Here is a 24,472-nt window from a genome sequence, read left to right on the forward strand (position 1 = left end):
AGTGGGTGTTTAGAGGAGAGAATAGATGGAAACACTGCGCTTGGGTGGTGATCTGATGTCGGATCTGCGGGCGATCTATTGGTGTGGGTGGGTGATCCGATTGCCCGCAAGGGGCAGGTTAGGGGCTGATTGTTGGGTGGCAGTGACAGGGGGTGATTGATGGGTGATAGGTGATTGACAGGTGATCAGTGGGTTATTACAGGGAAGGACAGATGTAATTAATGCACTGGCAAATTGATAAGGGGGGGGGGGTCAGAGGGCAATCTGAGCGTGTGGGCGGGTGATTGGGTGCCCGCAAGGGGCAGATTAGGGTCTGATCTGATAGGTAAAAGTGACAGGTGGTGATAGGGGGTGATTGATGGGTGATTGATGGGTAATTAGTGGGTGTTTAGAGAAGATAACAGATGTAAACGATACATTTGGGAGGTAATCTGACGGCGGGTTTGCGGGCGATCTAATGGTGTGGGTGGGTGATCAGATTGCCCGCAAGGGGCAGGTTAGGGGCTGATTGATGGGTGGCAGTGACAGGGGGTGACGGGGTGATTGATGGGTGATAGGTGATTGGCAGGTGATTGACAGGTGATCAGTGGGTTATTACAGGGAAGAACAGATGTAATTAATGCACTGGCGAATTGATAAGGGGGGGTCTGAGGGCAATCTGAGCGTGTAGGCGGGTGATTGGGTGCCCGCAAGGGGCAGATTAGGGTCTGATCTGATAGGTAACAGTGACAGGTGGTGATAGGGGGTGATTGATGGGTGATTGATGGGTAATTAGTGGGTGTTTAGAGGAGAGAATAGATGTAAACAATGGATTTGGGAGGTGATCTGATGTCGGATCTGTGGGCGATCTATTGGTGTGGGGGGGGGGTGATCAGATTGCCCGCAAGGGGCAGGTTAGGGGCTGATTGATGGGTGGCAGTGACAGGGGGTGATTGACGGGTGATTGACAGGTGATTGACAGGTGATCAGGGGGATAGATGCATACAGTAAACAGGGGGGGGGGGGTCTGGGGGGGGGGTCTGGGGAGAATCTGAGGGGTGGGGGTGATCAGGAGGGGGCAGGGAGCAGGGGGGGGGATAAAAAAAAAATAGCGTTGACAGATAGTGACAGGGAGTGATTGATGGGTGATTAGGGGGGTGATTGGGTGCAAACAGGGGTCTGGGGGGTGGGCAGGGGGGGGTCTGATGGGTGCTGTGGGCGATCTGGGGCAGGGGGGGAGAAATCAGTGTGCTTGGGTGCAGACTAGGGTGGCAGCAGCCTGCCCTGGTGGTCCCTCGGACACTGGGACCACCAGGGCAGGGGGCAGCCTGTATAATACACTTTGTAAACATTACAAAGTGTATTATACACTTTGTATGCGGCGATCGCGGGGTTAACATCCCGCCGGCGCTTCCGTATAGCCGGCGGGATGTTGCGGCGAGCGAGCGGTGACAGGCGCCGGCGGAGGATCGCGTCACGGATGACGCGATCGCTCCGCCCATGCCCTTAAATGGACCGCCGCCTCTGTGGGTGAGCCGGTCCTGAAGGGCTCCACTTCCCCGCCGCCCCTGTGTAGTGGGCGGTCGGGAAGTGGTTAAAGGATACACAAGGTGAGTAAATAAAACTGTCTTTACTTACCTAGGGCTTCTTCCAGCCCCTACAAGTCACGTGTGTCACTCGCCACAGCTCCGGTCTTATCCAGGAAGCCTTTGAAGTCTTCTGCACATGTGCGGGTTGCACCCACGACACCGCGAATACGCTCATGTCACCAGCAGCATACTAAGTAAATATAGTTTTATTTACTCACCTTGTGTATCCTTTAAAGAGGAACTTCAGCCTACACAAAAATACTGTCATTAAAGAGAATCTGTACTCTAATATTCTTACAATAAAAAGCATACCATTCTATTACTTATGTTCCCCTGTGCCCCTCTGTGCTGTTTCTGTCACTCCCTGCTGCAATCCTGGCTTGTAATTAACAGTTTTAGGCAGTGTTTACAAACAAATGACTGGCTTCTAACCAGAGTATCATAGGCTGTGAACAGCTTACTGTGTGATTCATGCAGAGCTTGGAGGGGGTGTGTAAAGCTTCTGCCAATGACAAGCAGTGCTGCACATTCCGCACATTCCACACATTCCAGCCTCTGCCCGACAGACACGACAGAGGAAAGGAGATAAGATTTATTATAGAGACAGTGCAACTAGAAAAGGTTGCAGTAAGACAGACCACATCAGAACAGGTATAGTAACTTATAGAATAGAAGAAATAAGGCTCAACATTTTGTTACAGAGTTTCTTTAAGTTACATTAGTTATGTTAATTAAAATAGATAGGTAATATAATCTCTTACCCACCCCGTTTTAAAAAGAACAGGCAAAGGTTTGTGATTTCATGAGGGCAGCTATCTTTTTGGTTAAAAGAAGGTGATAGGGAGCATGAGACACAGTTCCAACTGTCCAGTGTCCTAATCACCCCTCCCAGCTGCTAGGCAACGAGAACAACAACATCAGAAATCCCATCATGCTTTGCACAGCATTAGGGGAAAAATGCCCGGGCAGTTTTCTTTGATGGGGCGAAACTTAGCTTCTAAGCAGCTAAAAATTAGGCTCAAGTATGAAAAACAAAGTTCTGATGCTGTGAACCTGTTAAAGAAACACCAAGCCTTTTCAGTGCTGCTGAGTAGATTTTTAGTCTGGAGGTTCACTTTAAGAAGCTTTGGTTTCCATGCTCCTGGAATCTGTCTGCTTTAGCTGCTGGTTCAAGAATACTTTATATAAACCCTTTCTGCAGCACTGCTATGGCTTTTCCTTCCCCGAGATCTGCTTTGATTATACAAACCCTTGGTCTCCAGGTTATTTGGTCACAAGCCACAATTTATTGACCGCACTATTGTGCAAAATCATTCTGGAGTGCTGCTTTTAGAGCCATTGCCGAGGTTAACAGTCAAAACAGAGCAGGACTCAGCTGGAATACGGCCGTTTAGCCACACTAACGTACATTACATGCTGCTGTAAATCTCCCTTTGCCCTGAGACACAAACAATCAAATTAGCAATTAAATATTTAACGCTGCTTTGGTAAAAACTGATCACTTTTAAAGGTTTCAATCAGCTATTTTTGTCCCAGTGAAATTACAATGCTGTTATAAAGAGCAGTGATAACATGCAGAAGGCTTTAATGTATGAAGCTGTAGACGGTTTCACAATATGACCTACTTTCCAATGGCTAGATTCACATGAATGACCAGAGCTTCAAGGAGCTGCTTCTGCAGGGTACGTTCATTAAAGGGAGGGGGAAAAGCTTTCTGTTCCTTATGGCCTTCAGTTTAAGCAGATGAAAACGCATTTCATGTCTAGAAGTCTTCAGAAAAGGTTAGAGTGATAAATTTATCTCCTACAAAATAATAGAATAATAATAATTATTATTTAGTATTTATATGGTGCCGACATCTTCCACAGTGCTGTATAGAGTATATTGTCTTGTCGCTTAGCTGTGCCTCAATCTAATCCCCACTATAGTCATATGTCTATGCATGTATCGTGTTGTGTATGTATCGCAGTCTAGGACCAATTTAGGGGAAAGCCAATCAACTTATCTGTATGTTTTTGGGATGTGGGAGGAGACCGAAGTGCCCGGAGGTAAAGCACACAAACACAGGAAGAACATACAAACTCCTTGCAAAGGTTGACCTGGTTGGGATTAGAACCGGGGACCCAGCACTGCAAGGCAAGAATGATAACCACCATATTGGAAGAAAATACACCGCAACATATTTAGACAACTGCCTTAAAGTAAACCTGAGACGCCAAGAAAGATTCGATACTTACCCGACTGACGCGACAGCCAGTTACCAGGGCTGATTGCGGCTGAACGGCAGACTGCTGGACGGCGAGGGACTCAGCAATGCTTATGAGGATGGAGGAAGCCCCGGTAAGTAGCTAATCTTTCTTTCTTGGTGTCTCAGGTACACTTTAAAAGCATCAGTCAAATAAGAGGGAAATGCAGGATTTTTTTAATCTACCCTTCAAGCAAATGGGTAGCCATGGATTCATTTTTGAGATCTGATAAAACTATTAGAGATAAAAAAAAAAAAAATCACAGTTGACCGAATCCCAACCTTCAGAGCTGTCTAGCTGATATTGTGATTGCAGTCAATTCATGGCTTCTGGCACCACACAATGACTCGGAGAGGCCATGCTGGTTTACGACTTGGCAGATGAATGTTATTAAACAGTAGACCGTACTCAGGAAGATTTGTTGCATCAATTTTCTAGTCCTCCGTACAGTCTTTATTCTCTAGCAAAACCATTTTCTAAGTCGTCCCAAACCTCTTCAGTCCAAGCCATAAAAATAAAGGACGTACTTATCCTGGATTGCAGCTATTTCTTTATCGGTTGTACCCTCGGGCTCCACAGGAAAGCTTATCGTACTGCATTATGGCGACAATTAAAAAGGTGGAAGCACACGATATATATATAACCGTTAAAAATTCCTATTATATCAGTAGTGAACATCTGTTTCAGCATTGTGTTCAGTATGAAGATACGTTAATATTAACTATCATTCATTCACTCTTCACACTTTTCCACAGCTCTTACAAGGCGACAGACCCATTAAACCTTGAGGCCTATTTACATTACAAGTGTTGCCCTCCATTTGGCTGTATTGGTCAAGCTACCAAACATACAGATAAAGAAACTCTGTCCAAAAAGAAGTGGTTATTAACCACTAACCGCACCAGGTGCACTATAATTACATCCTGAGAAACTTCATCTTAAAGGGAAGGTCCAAGCAAAAAAAAAAAATGAGTTTCAATTACCTGGGACTTCTACCAGCCCCATGTAGCCATCCTGTGCCCTCGTAGTCACTCACTGCTGCTCCAGTCCCCCGCTGGCAGCTTTCTGACCTCAGAGGTCAGGGCCACATTGCATACATTTTTACGCATTCCAGCTAGTGCAGGAACAAAAATTTACACGTTGCACCACTAATGCGTAAAAATGTATGTGTTAATGTTTCTGCACTAGCGGGAATGTGTAAAAATGTACGCAATTCGGCCCTGACCTCCGAGGTCAGAAAGCTGCCAGCGGGGGACTGGAGCAGCAGTGAGTGACTACGAGGGCACAGGATGGCTACATGGGGCTGGTAGAAGTCCCAGGTAATTGAAACTCATTTTTTTTTTTTTGCTTGGACCTTCCCTTTAAGTCACAGTAACATAAATATGAGTAATTGCGGCAGTTAGCTGCAGCTCGCTCCTGCGCGGGTAGTCGTCGCTGCCCGTTAGAGGTGAGATCAATAAATGGGAACAGTTTTGCATAAAAAGACAAAAAAAAACCCAACATAAATAGTTACCTTACGGAGTGATCTTTTTTAATATGTATGTCAAGATGGTATATTAATGTTATTTTTTAATTTATGGGCTTGTAATTAGTGATGGACGCAAAACTGAAAAAAGACACCTTTATTTCTAAATAAAATATTGGCGTCATACATGGTAATAGGGAAAAATTTTAAGCGTTGCAATAACTGGGACAAATGAGCAAATAAAATATACGTGTTTTATTTACAGGAGAAAGTTTTATTTTTTAACTATAATGGCCAAAAACTGAGAAATAATGAATGTATTAAATTTTAAAAAAAAATGCATTTAGAATAAAATAATTCTTAGCATAAAGTACCTCCCAAAGAAAGCCTAATTGGTGGCAAAAAAAACCAAGATGTAAATCCTTTTGTTGTGATTAGTAGTGATTATTGCCAAAAGAATGGGAGGAGCGATGACAGGTGAAAATTGCTCTGGTCCTAAAGAGGAAAAGCTCCTCAGTGGTTCAAGTGTATTTCCTGTCACAGAAGAAAGACTATGCAACTTTTACTCAGGCTAGACTGAGATCCAGCAGAACATCATTACAGGTAAATACTGCAATTAGATAATGCAATAGTGGAACAAAAGGTACTGCAGATATTGCAAATGGTGTATTCTCTGACACCAAAACTATCCCTCTGCATCCTTTCCTCTATAAATGTTCCCATGTAGTCAAATGTGTTTCTTTACATACATCTCAGGGTTGCCAACAGTCTGTCTTTAGACAGAAAGTCCATAAAAAACAAGGCACTTGTGCTGCCCATAGTTGTCCATACATTCTCTGTCAGTGCCTGTTCTGTTAAAGAGATCTCGGTTCAGCCCAGAACCTCTAGTGCCCTTGAGTATTAGTGTTGCCACAGCACCTTTAACCCGCAGCTCCTCACTCTGGCTGCAATGCATTATGGGTCTGACTTCTGTGCTAGCCAGTGGGAAAAAACATGTCCTCCACCTTATCAGACCTATGAAGGAGGGTGGCAGCAGTAGTGTTTCAGCTCCCTCTCTTTCTGCCCCATCAAGCTGGAGAATCAGCAACAGGCATGGAAGAGGAGAGATACATTGAGGAACCGTCTCCCTTCTTTCCAGGATCAAGAGCAGCACGTACAGTACCAAGTGTCACCTGCAGCAGAGTGGAGGAGGAGAGGGCACACACTGATGAGACCATCAGGTCAGGTCTGCAACTTGGCTGGGTAAGTGGTGGGTGTAGAGACTGAATGTTTTATACAGCCTCATGTTTATGCCTTGCTGTTGATTGATTGTAATTTAAGTTGCACTGTATCTGATTTTTTTGAATTTGGAACATGGAAGCTGTGGAGTATTGCAGCTTGAGCTTCCTCAAGCGTCTGTACGGCACCCAATGACCCCTAACCCGCAAGTGATCATATATTCCCTTTCACCAATTAGTGCTGCTGCAGATAGTAGCAGGGGTGCGCGCACAGGAGTGCTCAATATCATGCACAGTTGTGCTTCAGTTACAAGACGTACATCTACATCCTCATGGCTTACCTGTAATCACAGAGGATGCAGATATACAGTGGTGTGAAAAACTATTTGCCCCCTTCCTGATTTCTTATTCTTTTGCATGTTTGTCACACTTAAATGTTTCTGCTCATCAAAAACTGTTAACTATTAGTCCAAGATAACATAATTGAACACAAAATGCAGTTTTAAATGATGGTTTTTATTATTTAGTGAGAAAAAAAACTCCAAATCTACATGGCCCTGTGTGAAAAAGTAATTGCCCCCCTTGTTAAAAAATAACTTAACTGTGGTTTATCACACCTGAGTTCAATTTCTGTAGTCACCCCCAGGCCTGATTACTGCCACACCTGTTTCAATCAAGAAATCACTTAAATAGGAGCTATCTGACACAGAGAAGTAGACCAAAAGCACCTCAAAAGCTAGACATCATGCCAAGACCCAAAGAAATTCAGGAACAAATGAGAACAAAAGTACTGTAATTGAGATCTATCAGTCTGGTAAAGGTTATAAAGCCATTTCTAAAGCTTTGGGACTCCAGCGAACCACAGTGAGAGCCATTATCCACAAATGGCAAAAACATGGAACAGTGATGAACCTTACCAGGAGTGGCCGGCCGACCAAAATTACCCCGAGAGCACAGAGAAAACTCATCCGAGAGGCCACAAAAGACTCCAGGACAACATCTAAAGAACTGCAGGCCTCACTTGCCTCAATTAAGGTCAGTGTTCACGACTCCACCATAAGAAAGAGACTGGGCAAAAACGACCTGCATGGCAGATATCCAAGGCGCAAACCACTTTTAAGCAAAAAGAACATTAAGGCTTATCTCAATTTTGCTAAAAAAACATCTCAATTATTGCCAAGACTTTGGGGAAAATACCTTGTGGACCGATGAGACAAAAGTTGAACTTTTTGGAAGGTGCGTGTCCCGTTACATCTGGCATAGAAGTAACACAGCATTTCAGCAAAAGAACATCATACCAATAGTAAAATATGGTGGTGGTAGTGTGATGGTCTGGGGTTGTTTTGCTGCTTCAGGACCTGGAAGGCTTGCTGTGATAGATGGAACCATGAATTCTACTGTCTACCAAAAAATCCTGAAGGAGAATATCCGGCTATCTGTTTCTCAACTCAAGCTGAGTTTCTCAACTCTTGGGTGCTGCAGCAGGACAATGACCCAAAACACACCAGCAAATCCACCTCTGAATGGCTGAAGAAAAACAAAATGAAGACTTTGGAGTGGCCTAGTCAAAGCCCTGACCTGAATCCTATTGAGATGTTGAGGCATGACCTTAAAAAGGTGGTTCATGCTAGAAAAACCCTCAAATAAAGCTGAATTACAACAATTCTGCAAAGATGAGTGGGCCAAAATTCCTCCAGAGCGATGTAAAAGACTCGTTGCAAGTTATCGCAAACGCTTGATTGCAGTTATTGCTGCTAAGGGTGGCCCAACCAGTTATTAGGTTCAGGGGGCAATTTCTTTTTCACACAGGGCCATGTAGGTTTTGAGGTTTTTTTCTCACTAAATAATAAAAAACATCACTTAAAACTGCATTTTGTGTTCAATTATGTTATTATGGTCTATAGTTAACGGTTTTTGATGAGCAGGAACATTTAAGTGTGACAAACATGCAAAAGAATAAGACATCAGGAAGGGGGCAAATAGTTTTTCACACCACTGTACTTTAGCTAAGGATAGAACAGGGACAAACACAGGCAGGCAACTAAATAGGTCAGAGTTGGAAGGTCTCACCAAGAAAGGTCAGATAAGCTGGGTTTTTCAGTTTAAATAAGGACAACTGAGAGGTAACCTAATTAACATGTATAACTAAATCTAAGGGCAATAAAAAAAAGCTTGGCAAATTAGCATATTTATCGCTAGGTCTGTAAAAAGACAAGATGACATGATCTACACATGGAGGAAAGGAGATTTTACTTCCTGAGTAGAAGGGGTTTCTTACAGTAACTGGTTAAAATGTGCACTATATTATCACAGGAAGTAGTTATGGTGAATTATATACATGCATATAAGACACAAGACAAGACACAGAACGTTTATATCGCGCTTTTCTCCTGGCAGACTCAAAGCACCAGAGCTGCAGCCACTAGGACGCGCTATATAGGCAGCATTAGGGAGTCTTGACCAAGGTCTCCTACTGAATAGGAGCTGGCTTACTAAAAAGGCAGAGCTGAGTTTCGAACCCAGGTCGCCTGTGTCAGAGGCAGAGCCCTTACCAATACACTAAAAACGGAATAGCACCCACAGCTATGACTGCTAGATGTAGGAATATGGTACCTTAATCCAGTCAGGCAGAATTGTGAGGTTGAGCTTGATGGAAACATGTCTTTTTTTCAAGCTAGATAACTTTGTAACTATGGCAGCAATACAGGTTGAGGACATCAACGCATGATTTTTGACAGGCTTTCATACTTTAATGAGACACTGAGTTCTGTCCTATGCAATGTATCGTAGAATCTAAAGACCATTTGTAGAAGAAAATTACAGAACCAGATGTCATTATTTCAAAGAACAGGTCTGGCTGCGCTTGCTGCCTTTTTTCAATTTGTGACACACCATGATTAAATGTTAAATGTGTGTGACACACAGCATCAAATATTGCAAGTAGAAATCATAGCATTATCTTATTATTAAGTAACCATATTTACTATGCTAAAGCATTGCCTGCTCTTGTTAGGCTGGCTGAATAGACTGGCTTTTCTGATGACCAACCTTAGTTCACTTGCTGGCCATGTTGGGTCATAAACCAGTCTACAATATTGCAGACTATGTACAGATTTATTTTTAAACACTAATGTTGATGCACAAAATAGAAGGGAATATTTGCCAATGCTATATGACAGATGAACTGCTGATCTGGAGACCACTCATTGGTGGTCTACAGATGCAACGCTGTCTCTTTGAGTTGGGTACAGTGTATACTGTTAACCAGTGGCATTGCTATATGAAATTAAAAGCTTTGACTGCACCGTGACCCCTGAATCTGATGGGCCTACATGGGGCCCTTCTCCAGTTGCTGCAGTAGTGATAATGTTCTCTTCTATATGTGTTTTGGATAGTTGAAATCATTAAAAAAATCCTTTTCTTCAGCTTACACCTTTCAGACTGTGGCTGTCCTTGGAATGCTAGTTTTGGGGAGTTCTGTACCATGTAAGTATTATACATACAGTGCTTGGGAACAGGGAGGAAGTGTAAAATGTGAATGGGTCCGATAGCTCTGTAGCTACACCACTGCTGGTAACTGCTTTGGGGATGACCGTCTTCTGCTAGCTACTTGGTATAGCAATGACCCTCTGACTAATACTTTCTACATTTTTGACCCACAACAAGAATGCAGATGTTCTGAATCCACTAAGCTGCTTTCTAAAGCACTATTTAAAATGAACTAGCAGTGGCAGCTTCTACTTTCCAAAACCGCTAATTTCAGCCCAGTGTTACGCCGAGGAGTTGGGCGCTGCCATAGGCTGTAAGGCGAATTACAACTATAGTGGTGCTCAGTGACTTATCTGAGCACCGGCAATTGATGGCGATCAAATTAGCAAAAAAGACAAGGTAATTGGGCCGACGGCAATAGCCGGATGCTGAATGACATGTCCCCCAGGTTGCTACTAATGGGTGAGGGAATAGTATTTAACGCATCTTTCGGCTTCACCCCACGCCCAAACTGACTAGCGAAATTTTTTAATGTACTCCCATCTTCCCCTCACCTCAGATTTAATTTGACTGGGGGATCCACTGGATTTACAACATATTAAATAATATACTGTAAATCCCACTATCCGTCATCACAAAGAAAAACCTGCACTTACAGCACTGTCCAGTCAATTAAGATTTTAACAATGAAATGGGAGAAAGCCAAAAGTACTAATCTGGCACAGAATGTTGGCCCTGATTATATTTATTCCCTGACCAAGTGCTATTATTATACCAGCTCATAAAAAAGCCAAAGGCTGTAGACAACATCACATCAAGACGACAATGACATAAGAGATTTGTCACTCTGTTCTCTAGACAGATGACGTTTAACTGCTATGATTCTCATGTAGGCTGAATACAACCGCAAATGCTGTACATGGTACACCATCGCACCCCGCAGCAACACACCGGTAAAGGCCTTCAGGCTTTACACCATCTCAAAAACAGAATAGAAAAGGTCAGTGAGAATGTGAAAGAATAAAGGAAAAGGACATGTGGAGAAAGAGTCAAGTCGTCATATGAAGACTAGTACAGCTTTCTATATCAAGGCATAAACAAAATTGTGGATTATCGTTGACCAGCTGCTCCAGGCTGAAAGATTCACAAAAGAACTAGCTATAGGAGACCCATAGAACAACTGTTGTAATAATGTCCTCTCATAGGATGGAAAGAATGGCTATAATCATAGTAAGAAATGTAAATCACTAAGAGCAACACAAATTACTGGAGGTCAGTCTGGTATTTATTTTTTTAAGCACCAGGGCAAGGCTTTATTATATTATGTCCCCTCAAAACTCTGCAAATGTCTTTCTATAAAGGTGGTCCTAGTTTTTCACACTGCAAGGAATAAAGATCACTACTAAAAAATATATGCAAAGGCTTACTCCAGTGATAGATCCTGAGATCATGTGACTGAACCATCCCCTAGGTTCTGTTCCAGTATTAGAGACAGAAGAAGCCTTGAAGACATATGATTGGCTAATATTGACTTATCTGCAGTATCCTATCAGAGGCACTGCAGTCCTGAGTGACAGGGTACCACACTTTGGCTAGCAATACAGACTGAAGAGTTTTGGTTCGTAACTACTCTTTAAATATCAAAGTTGTCTCACTAGCTCACATCTATGCATTGCAGGCCTGAATTACTAAAGCAAAATGATTGCCAATCACAAAGACTTTCCGTCTTACTATTTCACCTGTTGACAAATACTGAAGACGTTACTCACATTTCCGTACAATACAAAGAACTCTATTTATATGGCAAAGTGCCACTTCATATTCAGACTTCAAGTGGCCAAGTCAGGCTCCCTTTTTAGCTTCTACTTAAAAACATACAATAGGGACTGAAAATTAAGTCCCAAAATAGTCCCAATCCATTTATTTTTTGAAAATAAGGAGATCAAATATGGTAATTAAAAAAAGATATATGGTAAGGTCAACTGAGTATGCTATGTTACTTGATCACAGCATCAATATTTATCAGAATAATATTCTCAATTAAACTAAAAACACTAAAATTGTCATGGCGTTTACAATCACAACAAAAACTTCCAGTGGCTAATAAGGGTTATTGGGCAGCAAGAGACTCGCTAATTCACCACTATACACTGTGGAGAGACTGCGCATCAAGTTCCAAACAAACTGGCGATGGCTGAAGCTTCTAAATGATATGCTTGTTTAAAACCTTTGATGCCAATACAAAGTAGTTTCCCTAGCTGATTGGCTATTACAAGTACAATCATCTTGAGGTAACTGGAGTTAGAGGTTTGGAGCTGGAGGTTTCATAAACTGCGGAGTTGGAGTTGGATGATTTTTGTACTGACTTCACAGCCCAAAGGGAAGTTTGGGTGAACAGTTTACTACTTTTACACTTATGGCTGCCAGTAAGCATATTTTGAATTAACTGCCTTGTGTGAAATATCATAGTTGGCAGCAGGACGTAAAATCTATTTTTTAATAATAAAATACAAATCAACTTGTGTAGCACTGACATAGATTACACCATTTTAACAAAATGTATGGTTACTACAAAATGTAACCACTAATCTAGGCAAATTCACTATGCTTTGTACATGGGCTGCTAAGCAGTATTTGTGCGTGTGGTGAGCGTGATGTGTGTGGTGTATGTGGGGCGTGTGTGTGTGTGTTAGATCCGCTAATGAAAATAAACTATACTCCCATTATATGTTTTGCTAGGAGAAATACAATTACTCCTACCCATTCAACAGAACAAGTGAATGAACCTATTTTCCTTGAAGTGTTGAGCATTATTTTATCATGTAATATGTGTCACCTTCACTGATGCCAAAAACAACAGCGGGTGAAGGAATGTTCTGTAATGACTGAAGCTCACATATCCTGCATGTGTCACTTGTTGGGCTGGAAACACGTTGTTTTCAACAGAAACAGAATGAAGAAAAATGTGGAAATACACAGACAGAATATTAAAGACACAGTGCAGGCTTCACATAACCCTCAGTTTTTTAAATTTGGATAAACTTTTCAACGTCCTACCTTACAATTGAAACATGGGTGCTATCATGCAATGACCTGGACACGAGAAATCTAGTTTCCTCTTATTTATGAGATTGCTTAAAGAAAACCTGAACTGAAAATTAAAAGTCAAAATAAGCATACACAAGTCATACTTGCCTTCCATGTACTCTACTCCTCAATGTCTTTCTCCTGTGCCGCGTCCTGTTTGTTCACTGTGATCAGGGGAATTTTCTGTCCTCCATTTTGAAAATGGCCATTACCCATAACAGCTTTCTGGTCAGCACACAGTTAAACTGTAACATCACCCACTTAAACATGGACATTACCTGGTACATCAGTTTTCCTCTCAGCTGTAACTGACAGCAACTGATATTTTACTGACAGCAGCTGATATATTTAAGATCTTACAAAATATTGTCAGAAGAAAATGGTGAGCTTCTGAGAGGAACTGATGGCAATGTAACTATGTAATGTTCATTTAAAGTTACCTCATGTGTTTATTTTAAATATTTTTACTCAGTACAGGTTCTCTTTAATGCTTCTTTAAAACTAACAGCCACATACAGTATTACCACATCGCACAGCATTCACAGCCACTTCACATACCATGAGTGTGTACTACAGCACCCTATAAACAATGCAGTAATCTTACTGAAAAGGAAAGAACATAAGGATTGAGGGCATGAAATTAAAATGTTGGCTAGATTTTACAAATGGAATACCACCTAAGTACATTAACCACTTGCGGACGAGCCGCGGCATTAAAATGTCCTGTTGGAGCCTCTTAATGGCTTCAGGACGCTTTACTGCGTCTCTCGTTCCCACCGCTGCTGTGCACACCACTCAAACACCTACCACGCGACTCGTTACCGTCGGCACACCGCAATCCATGATTGCCTGTACTGCCTGTGCAGTACACTCCACACCATGTGCGAATAATAGACAGCAGAGCTTGCGCAGGCGCAGTAGGGGAGGACCCGCAAGTTCGGCCTCTGCACCAGCGGGGACCCCGGGCCGGCGGCTGGGACCAGAGCTGCTGCGAGGGACATGTCAGTTGCAAGGGGCTGGAGGAAGCCCCAGGTAAGTAAATGTAATTTTTTTTTCTCCCTGGATATTCCCTTTAAGGTCGGTTTCACACTGCAAACTGCAAAAACAGGCCTTCGGGGAATACTGCGTTACTACGCGGTATCCCCCATCTGGAATTGGGCAAAGCAGGAAGTGACGCGTGCTTGTGCTCACTTACTGGATTTGGGGTATGCTGAAGTGCACAGGAGCGTATTGTAAAAATAAACTTCCGCGCATGCATGCCCCGGCGTTGCGTCGGTAATGGTTTTAAAAACTACACGTTGCCATAGACTAACATGACTAAACGTGCGGTAATGTCGTTTTGGACACTCCATCATGTCGCACCATAGCGTGGTAGCATGAAAGTCTCCATAGACTTTCATTGCCCAGCGGTGGGGTGCGGTAAAAATACCGCACCGTACAGCCCCGGTGCGAAAGGGCCCTACGCTTTTAGGCAGAAAACATGTAGTTTGTCGCATTGCATTTTTTCCCATTAGCATTTGCGTCTGTGTGTGAATTTTTTCATGCAGGTTTTCAGAGAATGCGCAAATTCGAATATGAACAGAACCCTGCCTTAGAACTGCTGGATGAGCCAGATTCGTCCATAACAATTTCGGCTATTTTTTCCTGGACAAGTCAGGCTTGCAGGGAGGTTACTCCGTTCACCAAAGCATGGTCAGATAAGTCAGCCACCATCACGTTTCGGAAGTATAAATACATGTATATTGTATGTATGAGTAAGGTTAAATTGTCAAACTATGCTTTTAAGAACAGAGCTCCTTAAAAAGTAAAAAAAAAAAAAAATTGAAATCAAATCCCTTAAACTTACATGTCTGTTGAAATATATTCCACAACTACTTGGCAATATAATGCCAGCGGGTGATACTTCTTACAAGCACAGAATTCAGAAACACACATTATTCTCTTTATATGATTGCCACCTACTAGGTACCTGCTGCCAGTCAAGTGTAGCACTATTTCTTCAGAACACACTACCCACAAATAGGTCTACATGCTGAATTTTAAGTCCCTAGAAAAAAAATGACCAATTCAAAGAATGAAGGAACTGTTTCCATGGAAACTTGTGTCTGAAGATAAATTGCTGTAATTTGAAAAAAGGAGGAAAAAAAAAAAAAAGGAGGGCCTAAACTTGTCTAAAACATCTGCAAAGGTTGCACTGAATGGCGCTGTATAAAGCAGAGATGGCAAAGCAGTGATTATTAACGCCTGGCAAAGGGAGAATTAGGACAACTGGGACATACTCTCTCTGTGCACGGAAGGCCTGTGGAGTTGAACACAACAGAGCTCACCATACCCTGTGTAGTCGTAGCGCCAAGGAAAGCCAACACATACAAATTGTCACTCATAAAGCTGTCTGTGTGACGTGTAGTATGGAAACAGTGATAAACTGACTTTACAACTGAGCTACATGCAGTCTATACAAAGCGGGTTAGATGTTAAATTCCAAAATGAGGCTTCCTATGCACCCTGGTGAATCTCCATTTCTCTGTAGAAACTGAGTTCTTAAAAGGGCGATCTATGATGGGCAGTAAGCTTTCCCAGGGCTGAAGCATAGCCTTGGAGCCCTGAAGGCGTGCCTGTGCCCCCGCCTCCACTAGCCTCTGCAGAGCAGTGACAAGTTGCAGCAGCTCACTTCTCGGCGCTGATCTCTTTTCACCCCCATCACAGCATATCCCTCTCTATGACTCCTCTACTAGTGAATATAGTCAGAGTGGAGATGACGGGGCTGAAGAGAGACCGGCACAGAGAGGAGACTGCTGCAACACACTCCACTCATGACACTGCATATTGGGAGAGGTGGAGACCAACACAGAGGTATTTTTGGCTATCTATGCTGGGGAGGGGGCTACCTAATACTTATTGGGGGCACATCTGGGCTACCTATACTGGGGTGAGTGGGTACCAAATGGGGGCATATCTGGACTACCTATACTGGGACGGGTGGGTACCCAATACTGGGGGCATATGTGGGTTACCTATACTGGGACGGGTGGGTACCAAATACTGGGGGGCACATCTGGGCTAGCTATATTGGGACGGATGAGTACCAAATACTGGGGGCACATCTGTATACCTAAACTAGTAGGGAGCAACCTAATACTTAAGGCACATCTGGCTATACCTAGACTAAGTTAGAGGCTACCTATAGGAACCTACCTAATAATGGAGGCACATCTGGGATACCTATACTAGGACAGTTGGGTACCAAATACCGGGGGCACATCTGGATACCTAAACTGGTAGGACTACCTATACTGGGGAGGGTTGGTGATCGATACTAGGAGGGGGCTACACTTTGAAATCCCTTGTGAAACTAGCCCTGGCCTTGAGCCCCCCCAACCGTCCAGAAGTGATGAATTATGGGTTTACATTCTTGACACGGAGTAAAAAGCCGATACACCTGGTGGCAATACTGTAATGCTCACTACCAGAAAAAGCAATCACAATATACTGGAGACCTATTTTTAGTAAGCAATTTTTCCCAAACAGCCATGCTTTAAAGAGAATGCGTGATAGTTTTATTTTAACATTTATTAGGTTTATTTAAAAAAATGAAATTTTTTAATAGAATATAAAATCACAAATGTTTCTTTCTCTCAAGTACCACCTGCTGGTAAATTTTGTGCATACTGTACAAGTTTCATGGCTGGATCTAGGGACACCATTCTAGGTGGAGACTAATGATCCTGCTGATCCTATTATTTAAGGTTTTAAATATTGCTGGATTAGCTTCATCTTACAAAACATTGTTCAAGCTGTTAAATTAGGTTTTAGAAGCAGTATTACGTCTGCGCTATGCAGCATTTAATGCTTTTAATTGTAGGTGTGTAGCTGTTATCACAGACAAAATATAAATATAGTGCTGTTTTTGACAGATGCCATAATGAGTGTTTTGTTCTATGTTATTCTCATCATTACTTAGTGTTTTGTTATAGGGAACATTGTAGCTGCACAGCTTTTCATTACTAACAGTGACAGCTAAGCACTGTAAATCACCCCAAAATGCACAGCAGCAAACCAATAACTTCCACAGCTACTGTCACCACTGAAGATCAGCCTGTCTCTTGGTCTCGCTTAGGGCTGTAATGAGCTAAATAAGAGTTTGCCTTGCCAGTTCATATCAAGGGTTGGGAGAGGGGATGCGGAAGGTAACTGAAATAAAGTAATAAAAATTAAAAAAGAAAAACAACACAATTCTGAGCGGTTGTACTTGGAGAAAGGATGAGCTTCAGCATCAATTTCAACAGTACCCGGTTTCTGCCAATTTTCAGGCGTAAAATCAATGATCCTCCCTCTAGATCCAATTTCCCGCCTATGTGGTGACGCTGCTTCTTTGCTGCAAGTCTCAGTTATCAAATATCTAGGGATACGGTTTACAACTGATATGATGATTTCAATAAATATCCAACCTGCTTCAAGAAAACTTGGGGGTACATGCAGGGCCTGACAAGGGCTTCCAAAGCTAATGCAATTAAGATGAATCTTCTGCTTAACTTTACCTACTTGTTTGTAAACTCCCCCACAGTAATCCCCAATACTGTCTCTGGAACATAGACGGTAATATTTCCACCTTACTCGGATAACCCTACAGTAATACAGTACAGTACCCTCCAGCATCTAGTTGTTGCGGGGGGGGGGTACCATATATTACCTTACCCATATTTAAATACTTCTACTGGTTAGTGATGGGCTTAAAGGTAGAAAAGTATCCGAATCCGTGATTCTAATGAGGCTTAATTGCCTCAGGTGTGTGCATGGGGGACAGGGGGTTAATTACCCAGATGTCTGGGCGCTTCTATGCGTATCAAACACTCACATGCGTCCAATGGGACACGTTCCACGACTCAATACCACGCACTTCCTCCTTCGGCCAGAAGGATATATCCTCTATAAGAATCTCCCTGTGTCCCTGCATGTGCTGTCTGTGTAGCGTTGTCCATGCTGAACTGCTGTGCGCATGTGCTTAGCACAGACCCAGCCCCACAGAGACAGGAGGACGGGACCAGGGAGCAGAGCGGGCGGTGTGAGCGGGCAGCCGAGCGGGCGGCATGTGAGCGGGCAGCTGGTTGTGCGGTGGGTCAGCGGTCGGCCGGGTGTGCGTGCGGCGGGTGCTGTGCGCGTGCCGAGACACACAGACCTACAGCCCGTTTTTAAACGGGCTTAGGTCTAATAGTTTACATATAAAATTACCTAGTCCCAGCTACTTTATAATTTCATGGCTAGACTATTGCGATGCCCTCTATCCCAGCCTTCAAAATTAAGACCTGCACCACCTGCACCTAGTGAAGAATACTGCCTCAAGGCTGTTAACATACCAACCAACCATTGCCACATAACACTGATCCATTGCTCACTCCACTGGCTTCCCATAAAGTGTAGAAAACTCTTCAAAATTGGCCTACTCACATCCAAACCGCTACATAATGCAGGCCCCAGATAACTAAAGGATTTGTAACAACTGCATCACATCTTCTACAGCTTCAGATCAACAGGATCTAATAACTTGACCATCCTACTCTGGACGTATTTAAAGGAGAACTGTAGTGAGAGGTATATGGAGGCTGCCATATTTATTTCCTTTTAAGCAATACCAGTTGCCTGGTAGCCCTGCTGATCTATTTGGCTGAAGTAATGGTTGAATCACACCAGAAACAAGCATGCAGCTAATCTTGTCATATCTGTCAAAATTGTCAGAAAAACCTGATCTGCTGCATGCTTGTTCAGGGTCTATGGCTGAAAGTATTGGAGGCAGAGGATCTGCAGGATAGCCAGGTAACTGGTATTGCTTAAATGGCAATAAATATGGCAGCCTCCATTAGGGTTGCAACGGTATGAAATTCCACGGTATGATAATCGTCAAAAAAAAATACCACGGTATGACGGTATTACGGTATACGGTATTAAACAATCATTTGGACCCGGGCCCCACCCCTTTCCATTAAATAATGTGCCCCCACCCGCCCAGTATTAGGTGGCTGCAGTATAGGTAGCCAGGGATAGGTGTAGCCAGTGGTAGGTGGCGCAGCATAGGTAGCCAGTGGTAGGTGGCCGCAGCACAGGTAGCCAGGGTTAGGTGTAGCCAGTGGTAGGTGGCGCAGCATAGGTAGCCAGGGATAGGTGTAGCCCGTGGTAGGTGGCGCAGTATAGGTAGCCAGGGATAGGTGTAGCCGGTGGTAGGTGGCCGCAGCATAGGTAATCAGGGATAGGTATAGCCAGTAGTAGGTGGCCGCAGCATAGGTAGCCAGGGATAGGTGTAGCCGGTGGTAGGTGGCCGCAGCATAGGTAATCAGGGATAGGTATAGCCAGTAGTAGGTGGCCGCAGCATAGGTAGCCAGGGATAGGTGTAGCCAGTGGTAGGTGGCGCAGCATAGGTAGCCAGGGATAGGTGTAGCCAGTGGTAGGTGGCGCAGCATAGGTAGCCAGGGATAGGTGTAGTCAGTGGTAGGTGGCCGCAGCATAGGTAGCCAGGGATAGGTGTAGCCAGGATTGATGCCCACAATATAGAGAGCCAGGGATAGGTGTAGCCAGAATAGGTACTCATATAATAGGTATCATTCTGCACTGCAGTGCAATTCTCTTTTAAAATTAGCTTATTGGTGGCAGTCAGGTCAGGTGACACGAGGACTGGGAGAAATCAAATTACAACTTGTGATCAGTGTCAGACTTTTTCAAAATGAGCTTATCTGCAGGTGGTAGTCAGAGATGACACATTGGGGAGATCAAATGACTGCTTGCTTAGTCACAGAGTGCTTGTGTCAAACAGGCTAAACTCTCTAAATACATGCAGGTGCAGCCAGGCAGGGTCTGCTTTCGTAGCTGGCTCAGGCTGGCAGGCAGGCCCAGGCCCCAGAGTATAGAAGGTTATCCTCTACAGTCCACATCCACACTACTCAGACAGTGGGGGAGGCTCTCAGATGGGGCTGGGTATATGGATACCCTTAAGATGGTGGTGGCGATGCCCTTATTTTTTGGTGGGTCTAGGCGTTTCCTGCTTGCCTTACTTGTTGTTGCTGGCCTGGAAATATGGCTCCCTCCTGAGTCGTACAAGCTATGCAGCGGCAGTACGCTGCACTCGCAGACTCTGGGCGGGAACGCAGGACTCGGGAGGAGGAGTGCGTGGTGTGTGTGCGCTCCAGCCGCTAGGGGGAGCAGCGTCTAAATTACATGCCGCGGTCGCATCATCACAGGACGCCTGTACGCAGCGCCTGACATCATCCAGGAAATAGCAGAGAGAAGGGCAATAACGGCGGAAAACGGTATTTCGTAAATGTGCACGGTACGGTTACCATGCACACTGAAACCGTGATATATCGTGAAACCGGTAAACCGCGGCAACCCTAGCCTCCATACACCTCTCTCTACAGTTCTCCTTTAAAGGGAACCAGAGACGCCAGGAAAAAGATTTTATACATACCTGGGGCTTCCTCCAGCCCCATACGCACGGATCGCTCCCACGCCGCCGTCCTCCGCTTCCTGTATCAGCCAGTCCCGTAGTTTCGGCCAGTCGGCGTCAGCACGCGGCCAATTGTCCGTATCACTGGGACTCCCAGCATACCATTACGCGTGCAGCTGCATACTGCGCAGCCGCACGCGCAAGGGTATGCTGGGAGCCCCTGTGATGCGGACAATTGGCCGTGTCCGCCGGAAGTGACGGGACCCGGTACTGGCGGATCCAGGAAGCGGAGGATGGCAGCGTGGGAGCGATCCAGGCTTATGGGGCTGGAAGAAGCCCCAGGTATGTATGAAATATTTTTTTCTATGTCCGGCGTCTCTGGTTCCCTTTAAGTAAAAACTAAAAATCCACCTGTCACATAATCTTCCCCTGTAACACTGGAACTATGTACTGATCTGAGACAAATCTATGCACTTATGTCCAATGGGAGAAAAGTGCTTACAAATGTTTTGTTGTTGTTGTACTTTCACTTTTGAGGTCTTTATTTGTGGTGCTGAGATTGAAGCAATATCAGTTTAACTACCCTGTCATATGAACTTTCAAGATTCAGACACCTTTTAACTATATCATTTTAAACCACACCCTTTCTTTATCATGTCATGCTACATTTATGGTAACATTGTTAAGGTTGCACAAAGCAAAATATTGTATGAATTAAGTCCAAAGGTTGCAGAAGCAACCAGCCCACAAAAGTGATAGAGAAGTATGACAAATCTCTCACAATATCAATGCATTTCTCCATTTCTTGTTGCTTTTACTTAAAGTGGAATAAAATTCTGACATAACGTTAAATGAAAATGTGATTTCCTACATTTTATTACCCATTCGGTTTTATATTTGTTTTTGTGCAAAATTAATATTGCCTGTTTACAAATTACAAGGTCCCAATGTACAGTGTATCTGCTCTGAAAGCTGCCATTGAATTGTATTCATAGATTTTAATATATAAATACAGCAGCTATCTAGTAAACATTTCTCATCTGTCTTTGCTTGTCAGCTACGTACAGTTCCGTTTCAGCATGTGGCTGGCTGTAACTAATTATTATATTATTATAATTAACTGAGAAATGTAAACAAAAATGTATGTCATCACCTCTTCGGATGATGACTATAAGCTAAAAGAGGTTTGCACTGCAAAATTATATTCTATTTTTAACTGTTTGGATGCTGGCCTGCTAAAAAAAATGTGTGATAGTAGGTTTAAGGCTGTAAATCTTTTAGAGCAAAGAAGAAATGCCGAGTTTCAGACCACTTTAAAGAGAAACTCAGACCAAGAATTGAACTTTATCCCAATCAGTAGCTGATACCCCCTTTTACACGAGAAATCTATTCCTTTTCATCAACAGACCATCAGGAGGCGCTGTATGACTGATATTGTGGTGAAACCCCTCCCACAAGAAACTCTTGAGTACGTACTCCTGGCAGTTTCCTATCTGTGAACCTTGCTGCATTGTGGGAAATAGCTGTTTATAGCTGTTTCCAGTTGCCAACAAACCATGTAGCAGCTACATCATCTGCCAACAGTAAAAATGTCACCATGTAATAAATGTCAGAATGTAAATCAGGGATTTAAAAGATTTTACAACGGGCAAACACTGACTAAATCATTTATACATAATTATTGTACAAATGAAGCACTTTTTTATTGTATTATTTTCACTGGAGCTCCTCTTTAACCACTTCACCACTGAGGGGGTTTACCCCCTGACCACCAGAGCAATTTTCACCTTTCAGCGCTCCTTCCATTCATTCGTCTATAACTTTATCATTACTTATCACAATTAAACGATCTATATCTTGTTTTTTCCACCACTAATTAGGCTTTCTTTAGGTGGGACATTATGCCAAGAATTATTTTATTCTAAATGTGCTTTAATGGGAAAATAGGAAAAATCTGGGGAAAAATTAATTATTTTTCAGTTTTCGGCCATTATAGTTTTTAATTAATGCATGCTACTGTAATTAAAACCCATGAAATGTATTTGCCCTTTTGTCCCGGTTATAAAACTGTTATAAAATTGTCCCTATCACAATGTTTGGCGCCAATATTTTATTTGGAAATAAAGGTGCATTTTTTTCAGTTTTGCGTCCATCCCTAATTACAAGCCCATAGTTTATAAAGTAACAGTGTTGTACCCTCCTGACATAAATATTTAAAAAGTTCAGTCCCTAAGGTAACTATTTATGTATTTTTTTTTATTGTACATTTTTTTATTTTTTTTTTAATTACAAAAAAAAATAAAATTGGGAGAGTGGGAGGTAATTAGTTAATTTTTTGTGTAAAAGTAATTTATTTGTATGTGAAAAATGTGTAGGGTGTAGTTTTACTATTTGGCCACAAGATGGCCACAGTAACTTTTTGTTTTAATGCGACCTCCAAGCGTCCTTCCGGAAGCTTGGAGGAAGTACTTGGAGGCTGGGTAAGATCACAATGATCGCGCTGCCCATCGGAGAGCAGCGGATCATTGCGGGGCTTAGATCAACGGAACGGGAATGGATTTTCCCGTTCATTGATCTCCGGGCGAGCGGGCGGCGGCGTGTTTACTAGCGGCGGGCGGCGCGTTTACGAGCGGGAGCGCGGACAGCGGCGGGAGTGCGCAAAGTACGGATTTCTCCGTCCCTGGGGGTTAAAGGATGGAAAAAGGGGCGGAGAAATTCGTACGGGCCATGGGAAAGTGGTTAAAGAGGAACTGTCGCGAAAATCTTAAAATGTAAAAATCCGACAAATAAAAAGTACATTTCTCCCTGAGTAAAATGAGCCATAAATTACTTTCCTCCTATGTTGCTTTTACTTACAGCAAGTAGAATCTGACATTACCGACACATTTTGGTACATGGAGTTCCCCCAGTTTCTTTTATTTGTGTTTCCATCATAAGGTAAACCGAGCATATCTGTAATTCATACATAAATAAAATACAACCTTCTGCCACTGAAAAATCACTATTTCATGCTTTGGAAGAAAGGGAAAGATTTATGCCTCCATCTTCCAGAGTCCCACCTCTATGGTCATGGACAAGGGGTTAAAAGATGTTTGGAGAGGGTTTTGCCGATTATGTTTACGACTATATTTTTTTTAAACATGGAGAAAAATATAAAAATGGGGTAAAAAGCACCATTCTAAAATAACTGAAATACATTTTGTCATGAGGTGTTAAAGGAATACTGTAGGGGGTCGGGGGAAAATGAGTTGAACATGGCAACGCAGGCGCAGTGGTTTTCAGACTTTAAAGTCCGAAATTCCAGAAGTGACCCGGAGGCGAGGCTGGAGCATCGGTGAGTGGCTGCACGGGCACAGGATGCCTGCGGGGACCATTAGAAGCCCCGGGTAACTTCAACTCATTTTCCCCGACCCCCCTACAGTATCCCTTTAAGTGCAATACTCATCTGCTCTCATTTCCGACAGAATGTAAAACATTGGAAAGATAAAAAGATGTTCAAGTATGTCTTTCCACTCATGGCCAGGTGAGAGTGAATATCCGCCCAACACAATCAAGGAAATTCATATTTGCTGGTGTTGTGGGGAACTCTTATAACTGAATCTGCACTGAGGTGCTTAATGAGCTTCACCTGACTTTTTTTTATCTACATAAAATTTGATTTCTTATAAGACCCAAACAAATACCAATCTGGAAAAGAGCCACGTTAGGGAATGATGTGCTCTTTGTAGCAAATTCAAAATACATCATCACTGCATTAAATTACATAACAACTGAAGAATGTGACACAACAGAAGAGTGCGAAGTAACCCGCTATTCACAGAAAGACACTATATATATATATATATATATATATATATATATATATATATATATATATATATATATATATATATATATATATATATATATATATATATATATATATATATATATATATTATTTTTTTTATTTTCTTTTTATTATGCCTC

The 24,472-nt window shown here is 42.9% G+C and overlaps 1 protein-coding gene and 1 long non-coding RNA gene across 17 annotated transcripts in view; one reads left to right on the top strand and one right to left on the bottom strand.

Annotated features, from left to right (window-relative positions):
• The window catches only part of TNIK (TRAF2 and NCK interacting kinase), a 458,011-nt gene that overhangs the window by 317,238 nt on the left and 116,301 nt on the right, over positions 1 to 24,472 (bottom strand). The gene's annotated exons all lie outside the window — the stretch shown is intronic.
• LOC137570595 (uncharacterized) lies at positions 6,361 to 11,071 on the top strand. The gene is made up of 3 exons (XR_011031098.1): positions 6,361 to 6,521; positions 9,923 to 9,982; positions 10,879 to 11,071. It is a non-coding gene; the product is annotated as an uncharacterized lncRNA (long non-coding RNA).

The sequence above is a fragment of the Hyperolius riggenbachi genome, chromosome 4, assembly GCF_040937935.1.
Source record: "Hyperolius riggenbachi isolate aHypRig1 chromosome 4, aHypRig1.pri, whole genome shotgun sequence".
In the NCBI taxonomy this organism is placed as follows: Eukaryota; Metazoa; Chordata; class Amphibia; order Anura; family Hyperoliidae; genus Hyperolius; species Hyperolius riggenbachi.